General features: G+C 42.6%; 1 long non-coding RNA gene across 1 annotated transcript; it reads left to right on the forward strand.

Moving 5' to 3' along the window:
- Window positions 1-11,722: 11,722 nt before the first annotated feature.
- On the forward strand, window positions 11,723-14,408 carry LOC125172944 (uncharacterized). The gene is made up of 3 exons (XR_007154872.1): window positions 11,723-11,862; window positions 12,048-12,103; window positions 14,201-14,408. It is a non-coding gene; the product is annotated as an uncharacterized LOC125172944 (long non-coding RNA).
- Window positions 14,409-18,877: the final 4,469 nt, after the last annotated feature.

The following is an 18,877-nucleotide window of genomic DNA, read 5'->3' on the forward strand; positions in this document are numbered from 1 at the left end:
ATAGAAATACCATATGATCCAGTAATTCCACTACTGGTTATTTTATCCATAGAAAATGAAAACACTAATGTGAAAAGGTATGTTTATGTTTATTGAAGCATTATTTATAATAGCAAGGTTATGGAAGCAACTCAATGTCCATCGATAGATGAATAGGTAAAAAAGATGTGGGTGTGTATGTGTAAAAATATATGTACATATGTAATTTACATATATTACATATATGTAATTTACATATATTACATATATGTAATTTACATATATTATATATATACATGTATTATATATAATGGGCTATTATGCAGCCATAAAAAAGCATGAGATTTTTGCCATTTATGGCAACAAGGATGGACCTATTATGCTTAGTGAAATAAGTCAAACTAAGAAAGACAAATACCATATGATTTCACTCCTCTGTGGAATCTAAAAAACAAAATAAATGAATAAACCAACAAGAAGCAGAGTCAGACCTATAAACACAGAGAACAAACTGAGGGTTGCTACAGGGAAGTGGGGTGGAATGATGGGCAAAATGGGAGAGGGGGAATGGGAGATACAAGCTTCTAGTTATGGAATAAACACATAAGCCATGGGAATAAAAGGCACAGCATAGGGAATATGGTCAATGGTATTATAGTAGCACTGATGATGACAGATGGTAGCTACTTTGTGGTTGATAAGCATAGCATAACGTAGATGCTTATTGAATTGTTATGTTGTACACCTGAAACTGTGACATTGTATGCCAACTGCACCCCAATTTTAAAAAGAGAGAGAGTATATATTTTAAAAGATAAAGCCTAATTTTACACCCAGCTTTCTCTCTCATTCTGCCCTCATGCAGCCTATCCTCCTGCCATATCAAACTGTATGCCTTTCTGTGACTATCCCATACCTTTCCCTGTGCCTTCTCTCCCATTTCTAGGAATTACCCTCTTCCCCTCTATTTGAAAAACTCACGTCCATTTTTCAAGACGCAACTCACATGCCCTCCTTCGAGTAAACTGTCTACACGTGTTAGGGAAAGGATCCTTTTTGTTCTCTTTTCTCTTTTCATAGCATTTCATATTTACCTCTGTTACTGCAACATGTTCATTGTAATTACTTGTGTAAACTTGATTATCACATTCAATTTCTGAATTGAGGAGCTCTGTGAGCTCCTCCTGAAACCCCTAGTGGATGAAGCACTCCATAGTTCCACGGGCTACCGTGATGGGCTCCTATGGGTCAAGACATTTTAGAGAATCACTTTTAATACTGGTGTTTCTCTCAGCCCCTTGGGCATATATATGCCTGTGGGAGTTAATAAGAAGGAAAAGCTGAACGACAGGGTCAAATCCTTCCCCTACTCCTTTCCTCCACTGTGTATTTTTTTGCCAGGAGATTCTTCTGTCCCCTCATAAGTAATTACCCTAGCACAAAGCAATTATCATCCACCAGCCTCCTACAGTTCCTCAATGCTGGAATCTATGCGGCTTAGGTCAATAGCTGAGATCTTTAGCATGCTTGCTGGTACTTCCGTCTTCCCATAGCTAGTCCCTGAAGGCCAGAACCTTGTCTTTGGTGTCCACAGATCTGTCCGAGCACTGCCATCACACCTAGCACCTATCAGGAGCTCAGTGATTGAATAAATGATTGGTGATTTACAATGTCCTTCAAAAGGTTTTAAACTATTATTATTACACAATCAGGTTCTCTCTAGCTTCTGACTCTACGGTAAGTATAAAGGCTAGAGCGGTCTGTACATGATCTCGGGATTGCTTGGAAATACTGCAGAGCATATATCTTTTCTCTAATAGGAATGAATTTAGATTATAAACATACACTTGTTATCCCCATTGTTGTGATATATACATAATTGCTCTCCTCCAAGAATACTTAATCACAGCGGGTAAGGCTTTAAATAATATTACTTAATATATTAGAAATCTAACATCCATCAGAATAACGTGGCACTGCCTTATTTATGAGGTCCTATTCTACTGCTATAGAAATGGTATCAGGTATCAACCAAAAGGGTATTATTTAACTTTTCATAGAACTCTTCCCAAAACAGGAGACTGGCCTTACTGCAGTATGTGTTATGTTTAGTATTAAACTGATAACATTTCAATAGCAGCACATATACTAGGAATCAAAGTTAAAAGTTTAGCTTGAGAAATACATACAGGTTTTGAATTCTTTTGGCCTCATCAGAATGAGATTGAAGAATCTTTTTATTCACCTTAGTTAAGTTCACTGGAATGAAATAAGTCAATCCTTTTCTTTAGAACATTATATACACTACGAGGAGTATCTTAAATATATTATTTAAAATAAGGCTCTAATGTTTTCTGCACTCACTTGGATGTGATGTAGGCAATACAGAAAAATTTGCTGTTGGGTGTGGTAGAGTTTATATGATTAAATGCTTTATTCATACTCATATGTCAATCTATTAGTGTGCTGTTAATTCAAATGTTACTATGATGTATTTTATCCCCATTAGCACATTCATCACAGGTGGATGTGAAACTTAGACAAAGGTGTATGTTCTCATTAATGATGAGCAGCCTATTCATCTTACTAGAACGTAATTAATGTTAGTTACAATCCTTAATTTTTCACTGTTTGTCACGATGCATATTTAGCATTTCTCTTGTCCTTTATCAACTGGCTCCCTCTTATCACGCAGTCAATTCAAAAAGTCATATATTTAACTAAATCTGGTGCTTCATTTTTCAAGTATTTTATACACACGGATGTTCCTTAATGTCTGTGGCGATTCCCACACTCTGAGACTTCATATTAGATGCTGTAATTGCAAAAACAACATTAAAGGGACTGTATGGTCCATTTTATTTTTTAATTATAACATTAATGTAATTCATTTGCTAAATCAGATTTTAAAACTTGGAGATATTCTTTTGTATTATTACTTAAAACATTTTAATGTATAAAAACGTTTAAAGCACATTAAAATTGAAACAATGTCATTGTACAGTACTTGATAATATAATTCAACAATCTGAAAAGTAAAACAAACCACTTAAATCATTTTAATTTACTTTCCAAGCTTCATAATGTACAAACTCTTTTGCCCTCCAGGAGGAAGCAAAAAATCAACAGTGAATGTGGAATATTTAAATTAATACATTGTAAGATGTTTGGCTAAAGGGATTTTTTTTTTTAAGTAAGCTCTACACCCAGCATGAGGCTTCCTTTCACAACCCTGAGATCAAGTCAGACAGGTACCCTTGGCCAAAGGGCTTTTTAAAACTAAATTTCATCTGGCAATACCCTACAACTACCAGTATATCTACAGCAGACAAGAATTTAAAACAAAACAGGGGCGCCTGGGTGGCTCAGTCGGTTACGTGTCCGACTTCAGCTCAGGTCATGATCTCACGGTCCGTGAGTTTGAGCCCCATGTCGGGCTCTGTGCTGACAGCTCAGAGCCTGGAGCCTGTTTCAGATTCTGTGTCTCCCTCTCTCTCTGGCCCTCCCCCGTTCGTGCTGTGTCTCTCTCTGTCTCAAAAATAAATAAACGTTAAAAATTAAAAAAAAAAAAAGAATTTAAAACAAAACAAATGGAATCTGATCAAATCCACAAGTAACAAAAGTTTTCATTTTATTTTTTGTGAATAAAATACCAGCCATTGTTTTATCCACTATATTAATGGTATCAACTTCAGAGGAAATTATCTGCCCAATCTGCAAAACAAGAACAGTTATTTTCTGTTGAAAGGAAGCAAGCTTTGCAAACTTAGTTCTCTTCCATTTATGCCATAATTTCCAAATAAATAAATGGTTCTAGCTAACGTGTGGGCAGTCCAGTTCCCTACATGATTATGTCTTCTACAGAGTCATCAAATTGCCACCTACAAGATTCTCTAGAACACTCTGTAGTTTCAAAAAGCTGCTTAAAGTCTTGAGAGTAGAGATCTGTTATTTTCGCGTCTCCATCTTTCTTAAAGAGAGATATTCTTATATTCTGCCCTACAGCATCAAGTGAATAGAATTGTTCGGTTTCAGGGGGAAAAAAGAGCATTTAAGAAACACATGCATTGTTGTGTATTACACAAATGCATAAATACACACATATCCCTAGCATTCTCTCTACTAGACCCTATAAAATGTACTATATATATAACTCACTGACCTCTCATAACAATCCCTGTTGATATATTATTGAGGTAGGTATTATTATTATTCCTATTTTACATATGAGGAAATGAAAAGACAGAGAGGTTGAGTAACTGCTCAAAGCCACACAGTTAGTGAGCAATGGAGGGGAGATCCAAGGCCAGAATGCCTGACTTCAGAGTTTCTGCACTTAATCCTGCTACGCTGCCTCTCTTTGTAATTCCTAACACACTTGGCCAGTTAATGCATTATGCATATGTGAAGCCTAAACTAAGGTACTTAGAGTTTTGTTATATTTAAAGATCATTTTCTCATCATTTTGCTTTAATACTACTCTAATGAACACAAAGGTCTTGAGTGACTTATCCACATACTATTTGTGAAACAGCAAACTTTAAGCTCTGTAAGGTCAGGGAAAGCATTTTAAAAGACTTTATCCTCCCCATATCTGGACAAACACCTGCACACAATAAGTGTTCAATAAATATTTTAACATATAAATGACTTTTTAAAATTTAGGATTCAAAGAACAAAGAGAGAGACGTCCAGGCCTTACATAGATTACAGTGTGAAGGCCATACTAATCATGTATCTCCAAGGTTTTTGGATGAGAGTCAAGCATTTAGCTGTGTCTCCTCCACTCCCAATACTGAAGTTTAAGATTAGGTCGGGCATTTTGTAGGTTTCTCAGAATATGGTTATTTGGTACTGAAGTACGTATATTTCTTAATCCACCCGTCAGGTTTTCAAAAACCGCAACTCTTTGGTTTTCTATAACTGCACTAAATTTCTGTCTCAATAGAAACTGAAGCCTTCATTCAGGTCTCTAACAGAAAACATTTTCCAATTCGTAATCATAGCAGGGTTTGCCTAATTGATTCAGGGCAAATTGGTCAATTTAAGGCCTCCCTTTCTCCCAGAGGAGCTATGCTGTCTATGTTCCCAGGAGTGTGTAGCATCACGGCATCTAGGGGAGACCCCTGGTCCTCAGCCTTCATCTGTCCCCTGACTGGCATCTTCAGAAACGTATGCATCCTGGTTCCCAGCTGTCCTCATCTCTGCCTGCCGTATCTACCAGGGGGAGCGCGATTCTCACCCGGCTTCCAGCCCTCCCGCCCACTCCGTGTTGTGGTTGCCTTCCCTCACGCTAGCACCCCTGGGTGCGGGCTAGCTCCTGGTGCCATGGCCACGCGGGGGGGGCAGGGGGCGCAGGAAAGCATGTCACTGCTCCTGCATCCTCCCAGGGCCTGTGAGGGCTTTGGGAGGCTCCCTCAGGCCAGCTGCCCACGCATTCTCAGTAGTAAAAGGATAACCACAGGTAACCACGGTCCCTGCGCTGCTCCAGGGCAGCTTCGTGCTCCCCCAGTCTTGGGGGCCCAGAGTGCAGGAAGCTGCAGAGCTCCTCTCCTCTCAGAACCTTGACTCATCTGAGGGTCTGTCACACGCATGCACACGCATGCACATGTAGGCACACACACGCACACGTGTTCACACACACAATTAGCAGAAGGCAGGGTGGAGAAACACCTTTGGAAGGAACAATCACTAACTTCTAACTAGTTTGTTCTTCTCTAAAATTTTTTCCTTCTTCCCTCAGATCAGGAAATCTTCCTTTGGGGGACATGGAGGTCGTAACAGGGGCTGCTTCTCGCAACCATGTTTTCTTCCAAATATTTCCTGTTCCATACCCAGCCTTTGAAGTAGGTCTACAAGGCTAAAGATTTTGATCCATGCCAGCCCCCACCTTCGGTCCAAGAAAGCCTGCTATGTAATCGCTAAATGAGTGTGAGGAGATGCAGGAAGGGGGAAATGCTATTCTATTATCCCCATCACAGTATTCCAAAGAAAAAAAAGTAATCTGAATCATCAATTGACTATGTCATCTATCTCATTTAAACACCTATCAGATAGCCTTAACGTTGATTCTTAGTCCTTTCTGGTGTTTATTAGCTACTGCGGCAAGGTATCGGCATCCGTCCATTTCTTGAAGACGCCTTTCCACCTTTTCTCCTTTTCTCAATTAATTTTCCAAACGGTTTTCCAATGCCAATTTTGTTTGAACATACGGACACAGTACAAACTGGATTAAAACACTGGTTCTCCCTTACACCGGGACATGCCTGCCCAAATTGGCTAAAAAGCCATTTAAAAAAGACCAAAGGAAACTTAGGGTACTTATAATGCAGATCCCAATATAGCCACTGCCATACTGTATGCATTTTAAATAAAGGGAATTATTTTAGTAAATGTCTTTACGATAATAAGGTATTTCACGGCTTTCTTGAGAGAGAGAGAGAGAGAGACAGTGCACACACACAAGTGAGCGAGGGGTAGAGAGAGAGAGGGAGAGAGATGGTGAGAAAGAGGGAGAGAGAGAGAATCACACACAGGCTCCACACTGTCAGGCGGGAGCCCGAAGCCAGGCTCGAGCTCACCTGAAGCGGAAGTGTGAGATCATAACTTGATGCTTAACAGACTGAGCCACCCAGGCGCCCTGATATAAGGTATTTCAAACCAAACTCACATTTCCCTTGTTCTCTATGTCCCCGTACACCTAGTACCCCCTGCATACAGCAAACGCAAAAGCACAAGCGTTCTCTCACACAGGAGCAGAGATGGGGCATGTCTTATCAGCCCACAAAGCCACGCAGCTCACACACATGAATATCATCACAGGTTACCGTGAGCTCATGAGATGAATCAAAGGCCACCAGAGAAAGTTGCCAGCCATCGGTTTTGTGTAGACCTCGCTTTTTTTTCTCTAATTACATTCAAAGGAAACTTCTTGCTCACTGGAAGATTATTCACAGCAAATCAAGAAAGGCAATAGGTGTCTCGGTGCTTTTTTTTTTTGAAACACCATCCTGTTCACACCTGAGAGACTGGAAAGTAGGAAATATGTTCATTTCTATTTTAAGTAGAGAAAAAGGGGAGGCATCTATTAGTTAAATCACCTTTCCAACCTCAAGTCAGGAAACTGTCAAGGTTAAGACAGAACCCAGTACAAGAGCATGCCTTTGAACACACACTGCAAAGTGATGAGCCAGCCTCTCTCTCTCTCCCTCTCTCCCTCTCTCTCTCTCTCTACCAATCTGCAAACCAGCCCCGAGGTGCTATGTCACCTATTTTTATTTAATCCACCCCCACCTGGTGGTTAACTAGACTGATGGCAGTCGGTCGCAGGAGACCCTGCATGCAGCTGACCACAACCCCTGGCCAGCAGCTCCCTGAAAGGAAGCGGTGGTCCTTCCCCTGGTTTCCCATCACCCCCCGTGTGAGCCATCTGCAGTGGTGGTGGTCTGCCCATGCTGCTGCCAGGCAGATTTAGGCGAATCAATCTCTCTGCGTGGAGCTTCAAACCCGTGTATGTCGGCTACACACCAAACCCCGTCTCTCCCCGTCCCAGAAGAGGCTTCCCTGTTGGAACGAAGCTCTAAGCTTTGTACAATCAAAAGCCTTTGATTAAATCGGACCCAGTCCTTCTACTTGCCATGGCATTGTGTGACCTGGGAGAGCAGCAGGGCTACAAAACAGCCCGATTTGTCGCTAGGTGGGCTGACAAAGCAGGGCTAAACACACGGTTGATTTCAAGCTATGTTACATCTCCAAGTTGCAAAGCCAGCGATAAAGCCAGCCAGAAAAGCATCCCTGTAGGTGAATATTTCTCACAGACAGAGGCCACTCTGCCTCTGAGAGGGCTGTTGTCCTTCCCACTGGGAGTTTTTAAGCCACTTAGGGACAGCGACCGTTTGAACAGAAAATTGTTCCTGTTTCTAAATGATTTTTTAAAAAAGAGAGAAAGAAAGAAAAGAAAAGGATCCCAGGAAAGATGCTGCTTTTCTGACATCTAACCCACAAAACACACACATGGCCATACAAAAAGAGACCAGTTTGTAAGAATTAACTCAAACAGAAATTTGCTTACTCTGCTGCTCACCTGCTGTCTGCTTCATCCTCAAGCTTTGTTTCTGCCTAATGGTGCTGTGTGTTCTCTCACAGCCTCTAAGCCCTCAAGACAGAACTCGGGAGACCTCCAGCTTACACCTTTCTTTCCTGGCATCCCACCTAACAGCCTCCTCAGAGGCAGAATGAGACCCGTGGGTGCCCTGGGTAATCACCGGGGGCCACTTTCCATCAGTGTCCTTTAACGAATCTTCAGCATTCATCTAGTGGAAACAAGATGAGCAGCAAACGGCAGAAGAGGGTAAGAGGACACAGGTGACAGCCCTCTGCATAAAACCAAAGCCCCAAATTGAGCTGGTCCTCCCCTTCTTAGCTGGCACTTCGTTTACTATTGTTGCTCAAGCATGCTCCTTGCTTGTTTGGAGAGGGGGGCTCTCCAAACCTTTTGCCCACCCTGAGGGGGTAGAGCAATAGATCTCTTTCAACTATGTGCATGATCCTCTCTGAAATGCACCTTAGATGCAAGATTCTCTAGCCCTTTACATCTCGATTATGTTTACAAGGCCCTTATAAGCTGGTCCCTTCAGTACCCCCTACCTGACTCAAGCGGACTTCAACTCTAACGGTCTCCCCTGCCTTCTCTCTGAGGATGGCTGAGCACTAACCAAGCAGTGGATCCAATGATGGCGAAGGACCAAGGGATCTGGGCAGCTACTGAAGAACAGATGACCAGTCAATTAGGATCTGAGGCAAGGGGGTTAACAGGGTGAGGAGCCCTCATCTACTTTGTCATTCTCTGAAGGCTAGGATCAGCTTTGCAGTCACTGGAGGAGCCCAAGGTGACCCAGCGCTCAGAGGCCTGGTAACCACCTCTGCCACATGGATGGGCCAACTCCCTACCCTCAAGGCCCACCCACCCACATCACCATATGAGGCTGGGCTTTGAAACAGATGGAGGGACCTACACTCGGTGGAATCCACGTCTCATCATTTCTTCAACCGACTGGCACCAGAGCTCCATTAAAAAAAATTGACATTGCATATCGGTGTGTATTCTTGAGGGCTATAAAATCAAGGATAACAGGGCATCGTTACTGATGTGGGGTGTGTCTGAGGGCGCATTTGCAGTGAAAATGAGTTTCCAACACATTCCCATGTAGGGGCTGCTCAGCGTCACCAACCACTGGTTAATTCATTAATATTATTCAGTGAAAAACATTTCTTCCATTTCATTTGTTAATAAATCTATTTTCATTCTCATGGAAATCAGTCCCTTTCAAGTTCAGTTAAGAGGAATATTTCATAACTTCCAGGATGGGAAGTATTTTTATTTAAACATTTGCAACAACTAAATGGAGGGCTTCTACTTTTCATCTTTAAGGATATATGCCTTGTGGTTCTTGAATGCTTTGTGGTTAGGAAAGATTGTAAAACTATGAAACACGACACAGAAAATTAAATAGAAAGGAAACTGATTTCAGTAATGTTGGCTTTGTTGGTATCATTAGCTGTAAATCAGTTAAATAGTAGGAATTTATTTTTAAGTTTAAAAAATGTGTAAGGGTAGGTACCATCTGCCTGGTAAAAAGAGAAGTGTGTCTGAAATAGGAGCATACGTAGGAGAATGTTTGTTGCAAAATTTTTAATTCTGTGCAAACATCGTTGAATTTTTCTTAGGAAAAATAAAAAGGTCCAAAAAGGTGGATTCTATAGTATGAAACACTTCTAAGAGAAGTATTTGATGGCGTGCTTCTGTGGCATCCCACTGCTTCTGTAATGCTGTGTCTGGGAACCACGGGTACCATGGAATTGTGTCATTACCACTTTGTACTTTTCGTTCATTTTAAAACCCAACGGAAGAGGCAACATTTGTGTATGCCCGAGACCTGAAGTGGTTAAGCCTTTGTTTTATTTTTTAAAAAGGAAGAAGCAGTATTTCCAACCCCCCCCCCAGTTCTAATGTCCTTTTGATGTATCGTAGTAAATGATTTCATCATCACCTTTGTGCTCATTTAGCATCTACTCAAAGTAGATCAGAAAAGAAAAAGAAATAGTACCCTACAACCAGCAAGAGGCTTTGCACACTGGCAGCCTGCAGTGGCTGAGGTAAGGGGGTGTGCAGGAAGCTGATCCCCACGTTAGAACCAAGCCTTAGTGGAGCCTGAACAGGGATCACCTCCAGAATGCCTTGGCACTAGTCAACCTGGCTTCTAGAAATACTTGTACATAATAATGAGGAAATGTTAATAATGATTATTTTCAGTAGCATAGGACAAGCCAAGCCCTCAAAAAGAGAAAGTTTTCATTGGTACGGCATTTCATTTAAACACTGAAATGTGCTGTAATGTGAAGTAGGAAATAAGTTTTGAAAGGAAGCTGATGATTAAGAAGAAATGCAGTGGGCATTTAATAAGTGGAGGAACTGCAAGATAATTAACTGGCATGCATAAAGATTCATGCTTTATACCAAAATTTTAATTTTGCACATAAATGTGCCTGATGTAGGCAGCATTTAATCACCTAGCTGACAGGAGTAACTACTTTCATTTAACCTTGACTGAAGATCATGAATTCTAACAGGTTTAATTGGATACATCATTTAACAGAATGAACAGAGCAAATTTTTCTCAATTCATAGGTTCTGATTGACATGCACCAGCAATAAGGCGTTGCACGATTACAGCTGCTCAGCATTCCTGCCCTGGGCAGCAATTGCCATAGTGATGTGACACCACTGGATCACTGGGGCACGGGAACTATGCTGAATCTCCCCTTGTTTTGAAAAGGGCAGCGCTTAAAAAAAGAAAGAAGGAAGGAAGGAAGGGAAAAAAGAGAGGGAGAGACTGAAAAAGAAAGGGACTCGGACACTTACATTTTTTCCCCCACATTCATCACATTGATATGCACTGGAAGAGAAGGGGTAGGTCTTGTTATCCACCACACGGAAAGATGGGGGATAATGATGTTGTCTTTTATCAGTTTAGCACTTCTTTTCAGAATGTCAGAAACAACTACAGTCAAACAAAACAGACTCAGAAAAGAGAACCTAAAAGAAAACCATGACGACTTAAGGTCTCCAATCCTTGTACATGCAGCGTGATATGAGCTCTTGGTGCCACTGTCTACACAGGGAGCATGGGCATCTCACTTTGAATCTCCAGGGTCCGACACGCACTGGAGAGATACAGACCTGGCTTTGAGCGAGTGGTTTGTTGCTTCCGTCACGAAAACCCAAACGAATCCAGGAGAAAAGAAGGAAGTCCCCAACGTAAATTATAAACCTTCTCCTCCTGATTAAGCGATCAATATCAAACTGAAAGACACTGCTCAGGTGGTTGAATCCTATATTCCCTGGGCAACCTCAAATACCTCCATCAGTTTTGTACAATATGCTGAAGAGGACCAGAAGGTCTATACCTCAAGAAACACTGCCGGTCCCGCCAGTTTCAGATGTCAAAATAAAAACTGAAAGCACTGAATTTTAAAGACTTTCCTTTACAAATTAAACGTCAATAGCCCCCTTCCTTTGTTTCCTTGCTTTCCACTCATTATTCTTGTTCAGCAGACCCACTGGATTGTCAGAATGCCTCCACTCCTGCAGACTTGGTGAGTCACGCCCTCTGCCCCTCCCCCACGGTACCGCGTGGTAAACACGGACTTGCTCATTGGTTGTCCTTTTACCGGTTACCTTCTCTTTGCATCCCTCCCCCCAACACCACCTAAACTGGGGGCTTCTTGAGGACAGATCCTATGTGTTTCATTTCCATATCCACGGTTCCCAGAGTAGTGCCTAGTGGCTAGCTCTGTAATGCCATAATGAACTAGTGAACTGAAGTGAGTGGGGAGGTGAATGGGGGAGGGGGGGGGCGGTTCTTAAGAGTCGTGAAGAATCACAATGCTTCTGCTTTTTCTCTCCTGTCTTTTCCTTCCCTTCACCTAGTCTTTCTGCCTTTCTCTCTTGCTTTTTCCTGTCTTCCCTTCTCTTTCCTAAGCCTTACCAATATGCATTCATTTGGCAGAGGCTTACTGTGAAAGCTACGTGCCAGGCCATGTGCTGAAGGCTGGGGCCTCCAAGGTGAGTAAAACAAAGCTCTCCTACAATAGCTCACAGTCTGGAGGGAGAGACGGATGAGACATATATAATTATAATATAATATTATTTGTATTGTACTATGATGAGCAACAAGGCTGTGGGAACTGAGGGAAGGGTAGATGTGGGACTATTCTTGCCTGGCGTTCAGAGAAAGCTTTTGCGAAGGAGGTGACATATTCGAATGAGGAGCAAGCGTGGAAGCCTGAAAGATTCTGCAGAGAAAACAGCATTTACAAGGTTCTAGGGTGTGAAACAGCACGACTTCTTCTAGGAATGGAAAGAAATTCTGTGAAACAGGGATGGAGGTAGGGGCCGGGGAGGTCTGAGAGGCAGGCAAAAGCCAGGCCATAGAGGCTCCTGTGTGACATACCAAGGAGTCTGGACTTTATTCTAGAGATGATGAGGAACAGTAACAAAATTTTTTATTGGGGGGGGGGGGTCAGTCCGTGCTTTGGAGACGTAACTCTGACAAGGGGTGTGAGGGACAGATTTGAGCAAGAAAAGAATAAAAGCCCGGGGTCCGGCTTCTGTTGCCCTCACAGAAATCCCTGGTCCTCCCTCCCCCTCCTCCATGGGGCTTCCTGCACTTCCAACGAATTTCTTTTCTGTCCTTTCCCTACTTTCCTGCTCCTACCTTTTTTTCTTTCCCTCCAGAATGAACTCAAATGCTCTTCCAAAGAATTGTTGAACCATAAATTTTTGAAATTTGGTAACAGTCCGTAAAGGATCCAACTCTCAACAAGATTGTAGGGTGGTTCCCATAGGCAGTTCACTGTTCTCCACTTTCACTGAGAAGGGAGAGGGAGGCAGTGGATGGCCTCCAGCAGGAAGAACTTTCATTAGGGAATGGGGAAGACATCTGAAGAGACCTCCTGGGCCTACTTTTCTCCAGAGGCTGTGAAGCTGAGGAGAGCTGAGGGGACCCCTCCCCCCGTCCCAGCACTGGGTCCCCATGGGTTCCTAAAGCACCTGGGCTGAAGACAAAACTCCCACCCTATAGGTGCCAGCCCTCAGTGCTCCCCTTTCCTCCCGATCCCAAACATCAAGTGCTCTGCCCTCCGACCCACCTTAGTCACAGAACCAGAGGATCACCTGCCACCTGACGGTGAGGTGATGAGAATCCATGCCCCTGCTAGGCTCACCCCTGGCAGGGCACCCACATCAACATGTGGGGGACATACTCCCCTCAGGCCCATGAATAAAGGAGGAACTTAAGTAGAGGCCTGGGTCACTGCCCTCTTTCCTCCCCTCTCCAGAAACAAATGACTTGGGTTTCTCAGCCCCTCAGGCTCACTGTGGCTGCACTTAACTATAAATTCTTTTTTTTTAGTTTGCCCTCATTTGCACATCAACCTATCTCTCTACTGAATTGTGAGTCTATGAGTTCAGGGACCATACACCTTACCCATCTTTGTACCATCCTTCCCCTTTAACTTCATGGTCCAGTGTCTGGCAGCTGGCATCTGTTGAATTGTGCACCCCCCAAAATTCTTTTTTTTAAAAGTTTATTTATTATTTATTTTGAGAAAGACGGTACATGCACATGTGAGTGGAGGAAAGGCAGAGAGAGAGGGAGAGAGCTGTCAGCGCAGAGCCCGATGGGGGCTTGAACTCATGAACCTTGAGATCATGACCTGAGCTAAAACCAAGAGTCGGACGCTTAACCAACTGAGCTGCCCAGGCACCCCTGTGCACCCCCAAAATTCTTATGCTGAGGTGCTAACCCCTAGTGACTGTATTTGAAGACAGAATCTTTATAGGGTTAATCAAGTTATAATGAGGTCATTACAGTAGGTCCAATCCAATGTTACCGGTGTCCTTATAAAAATGGGAAATTTGAGGGGTGCCTGGGTGGTTCAGTCGGTTAAGCGGCCGACTTCGGCTCAGGTCATGATCTCTCAGTCTGTGAGTTCGAGCCCCGCATCAGGCTCTGTGCTGACAGCTCAGAGCCTGGAGCTTGCTTCTGTTTCTGTGTCTCTCCCTCTCTCTCTGCACCCCCCCCCCCCAATTCGTGCTCTGTCTCTCTCTGCCTTTCAAAAATGAATAAATGTTAAAAAAATATATATGGGAAATTTGAAGACATTCATACAGGGAGAATGCCATGTGAAGATAAAGGAAGAGATCAGAGTGAACAAGGAACACCAAAGACTGCCAGCAGAGCATCAGGAAGAAGCATGGAACTATTCCCCATCACAGCCCTCAGAAGGAACCAACCTTGCCAACACCTTGGTCTTGGACTTCTAGCCTCTAGAACTTGGAGACAATAAATACCTATTGTTTAGGCCACCCGGTTTGTTATGGCACTTTGTTACGTAACTTTGTTATGGCAGCCCTAGCAGCCGTCTGTCTGATAGAATCAGAGGGTTCTAGAAAGTAAGGGATAATTGTTCTACCTGATGAAAGGTTGTCCACTTTATCATCTGTGTTATCATCAATGCAGGCTGATAATATAAGATACTGGATAGACTTTGCAATGTCTGGTCTTTTCTCCTAATTCAGTTTAATGATCTACAATGGTTTTGTAGGCATATAACCATGATCCAGCTGTTAGGAAAGAAAGGAGGGATCAGAAGGTTGGAGGGGGATGTCGCTTAACTGGCCTGAGGAGTTTTAAGTAGTAGTTAGATCAGGGCCAGGCTAAAAGAATAATTCCACAGGCCCAAGAAACACTGACTGAGTTCCTTCCCTCAGGTTCTATAAACAATTCTTTCCTACTTCCAGTTAGGCTCCTGGCCTCCGTTTCCCTAATAATAAAACAGACTGATAATGGCTCAGCAGCCCTTGTGTAAACAGGTAGTCATACCAAAGGAACTTTGAGATTCTCATATGTTACATATCTGAAGAGAGTTTTTCTGGTTCTTACTAATTATTCCAGTGTTAATATATTTTTTCATAAAAATATCATGAGCAAAATACTCTGCACAATGCCATACCTACAAATGCCTTCCCAATATACTGGTGAGAACATAAACAGTTTCCCTGCCTTCGTGGAAGTTCTTTATAAGCATTAAATGAGCAGATGATTTGTCGAAAGAGAGCAGCCAATCAGAAACACACATCCACAAATGGTTCTTTTACTACTTGAACACAACTTGGACAATGATGCTTCTTGAATGTTGCCTTTTCTTTTCCAAATCTCCCTTTCCTCACCTTCCCTCTCCCCCAAAGAAACAGCCAAGTCTCTTGAATGCACGTACATGCGCAGCCTTCATTTTCCTAACCATTCTTTCCACTTATCCTCAGTGAGCTCCATTGTCATTGCAGCATGCTCAATGGGACCCCCAATCTCCCTGGCTCCCTTTCTCCATTACATCCCCAGCTGGAAGTCGTGCTCTCACTGGCACCACCCCAGCTCCCAGCCCGGTTCCCTCCCTCTGAGCCGTTGATTCATCACAGCTCTTCAAATCTCACCTTAAAAGCTTCCCCTGGGCTTTATCTTGCAGGCAGCACTCAATGCAAAATGTTTGGAGACACTTCGTATTAAGTGTGTTATTGGCACTAATGGTACACACAAATCAATTGTATTAAATCTTCATGACTTCAGGTAATTTGTCTGCGAAAATGACATTCTCCATTTCCCACTAGGATTTTGAATTTGTGTGTATGTTCTTTTTTTGTCCTCGGTGCCGTTCTGAACAAACAACAAAAATTACATAAACTGCCGAACGTCCTTTTCTTCCATTTCCCCTACTGCACCTTCTCATTGTGCGAATTGGCACAGTCTCCCGAACGCAGTTGTGTTTACTTCTGGGGCACACTGTGTAATTTAACTTTCTGCAATACGAAATAAGTCAGTGGCGATATTTTTACTTGTTCTGACAATGTCCAAAGTTGTCTCTCACTGTTTTTATTTAAAGGAACTAGACACAAACCTGGCTGCCTTCGCCACGGCCTCTGGGAGGGCTACAGCTGAGAAAATCCGCAGTCAGGACGAAGTGAATAGAACTAACAAGACTATTGAGCTGGCCAACAGATTAGTGAAAGGTCTGGAGGTGAGGTCCTACAGGGCAGACTAATGAAGCAGGCTGCAGAAAGCACTTCTTTGTTATACACTACTGATCTGGCAATAACAGCAGCACTTAGCAAAGAGCCTGATGAGCTGAAAAAATTATGTCATTAGCATTCATTTTTTTCATAATAGAAACATGTTTTTGACCTTTACATTTTCTTACATTTTACCATGCTGCGGCCTGTGTTAACTGTAAGAGTACCTAGTGACTAGCATATTCACAAAGCCCAACAGGAAAGGAAACAGTCACTCTTTCTTGAGTATTGACAAATAAAGTTGATGCAATTAAAAAGGCAAAGACTTTATTCGGAACAATTAGACAATGCTAATGATAGAGCCCTAGGTTGGTTTACCACGAAGCACAGTGCAATTTGTCCGACTTAGTTAAGGAATATGATAATGCCCTAATTAGCTGTCTAAGATGGGCCCTGGATATTACAGAGGAGACAAAGAATAAAGAGTGGCAAACCATGAATTATCCGAAATAATCCATATTGTTAAAGGTTGGCTCCTGAGAAAGTCTGGTCACTGGCAGCTTTCTCATTTGCCATTCATCTATTGTTAATTTAATCTTTTGTATATATTCAAATTTTTTTTCCCTGGGTTAACATTTGTTGGGAGAATGTCTCTTCTTGTTCCCCGCCATTGTCGGAGGCATGTTTTTTCCAACCAGCGGCTCTCCATGCCTTTCTTTTATTCTGGTAACTGGACTTGCAGTGGGCCAAGAAAGCATTGGCCCACTGCTAATTAAACAGATTTATCCAACTGGATATTATTAGGAGAATTTAAAATATAAATTGATGAGTGCTTGTTTAGTGCCATTTGAAGTACAAACTGAAAGGATTTATCGGCTATGAAGAAAAAGTCTCAGTGTCTCCGATGAAAGCTGGAAAATCTAATGAATTTAAATGTATCCCACCAGGGTAGCCATATTTCTTCTCACTGTGAGACACTGATGTCTCTCAAATTAATGGAAGTAAATTACTATCTTAATCCGACAAATCTATCACTGTTTTATCAAATCAATTTGCCAGCTCCCAAATAGATGAGGGGAAATAGTAGAGGAGTAGCAATGGATTTCTTTTTTTCCAAGGAGTAGTGTGAATCCCCGTACTCTGAAAGAGCACCCGTACTTGAACTTTACTTAGTTTCACTCCACCTGATGAAGCTCTTTGTGCAAAAAAATACCTGTTGGAACAAGTTCAGGGCAATGACCATGATCTAAGCCCAGAGAGTGTTGGATCTCTTCCAGTGTCTTCTGCTCTACCCTTTCTGACATAATGAATCTGTGGCCTCCAAAGAACATTCTATCGGGACTGTGAACACAGGACATCTGCCGGAAGACTTGCCTTCCCTCAGCGGCTTTGACTTTGTGCTGGCTCCTTTGCCGGCCAGACCCCCATTCGGCTTGTTGAGAATTCATGCCAGCACAACTCACCCATCAGCAAATAAACTCTACCACACCACGATGGAGATGCTTGGTGTGTCTACTCCCAAATCTTGTGCCGTTTATTTTGATGGAATACTTGTGCCGTTTATTTTGAGGTGCTTCATAACAAATGAAAGCATTGGAGACTGTGTGGCAGTGCAGAAATCCACACACATCTGTACGTGCATGATGAGAGGGCCCAACCATACAACGGTCACAAAAACACTGCCATTTCTGCTTCTCTGGCCATTTGGACAATTAAGGCTCAGTTTCTGCAAGCATGTCTCTCTTAAGCTATATATTCCTTATATTCAAAAATGTTTTGGGGGCACCTGGGTGGTTCAGTCAGTAAAGCATCCAACTTTGGCTCAGGTCGTGATCTCACGGTTCACGAGTTTGAACCCTGTGTCGGACTCTTTGCTGACAGCTCAGAGCCTGGACCTGCTTCGGATCCTGTGTCTCCCTCTCTTTCTGCTCCTCCCCCACTCACACTCTGTCTCTCTCTCAAAAATAAACATTAAAAAATGTTTTGATATTTAGCCCATTAAATATTACCATCCCAGAGATGGAGTTTGCTTAAAAATATCTTCTCTTGGGGCGCCTGGGTGGCTCAGTCGGTTAAGCGGCCGACTTCGGCTCAGGTCATGATCTCGCGGTCCGTGAGTTTGAGCCCCGTGTCGGGCTCTGTGCTGACAGCTCGGAGCCTGGAGCCTGTTTCAGATTCTGTGTCTCCCTCTCTCTGACCCTCCCCCGTTCATGGTGTGTCTCTCTCTGTCTCAAAAATAAATAAACGTTAAAAAAAAATTTTTTTTTTAAATCTTCTCTTTTTTGCCTGTGTTCTTTCGTGCTCCTTATTTCTTTCCTTCCTCATTTTCTTTTCTTCATTACTCTCTCCTTCCTGCCTTTTTATTTTTATTTCAGCTTCATAGAGGTATAATTGACAAATAAAATTATAAGATATTTAAAGTGAACATCATGGCGATTTGATATATCTATACACTGTGAAAGGACACCCCCCCATTGAATTAATTAACACACCCATCATCTCACATACTTGATCTTTGGGGGGGGGGGTGAGAACATTTAAATTCTACTCTCTTAGCAAGTTTCAATTAAACAATACAGTCGTTATCAAGGATAGTCACCATGTTTTGCATTGCCTCCTCAGAGCTCACCTGTTTGACAGCTGCAAGTCTGTGCCCTTTTACCCATCTTTCCCTATCCCCCTCCCCACCTCAGTCCCTGGTAGCAGTTCCTATTCCCCATTTCTACGAATTTATCTCTTTTTTCTTAGAGTCCACATAAAAGTGATATCATG

Source organism: Prionailurus viverrinus, chromosome C1 (assembly GCF_022837055.1).
Source record: "Prionailurus viverrinus isolate Anna chromosome C1, UM_Priviv_1.0, whole genome shotgun sequence".
In the NCBI taxonomy this organism is placed as follows: domain Eukaryota; kingdom Metazoa; phylum Chordata; class Mammalia; order Carnivora; family Felidae; genus Prionailurus; species Prionailurus viverrinus.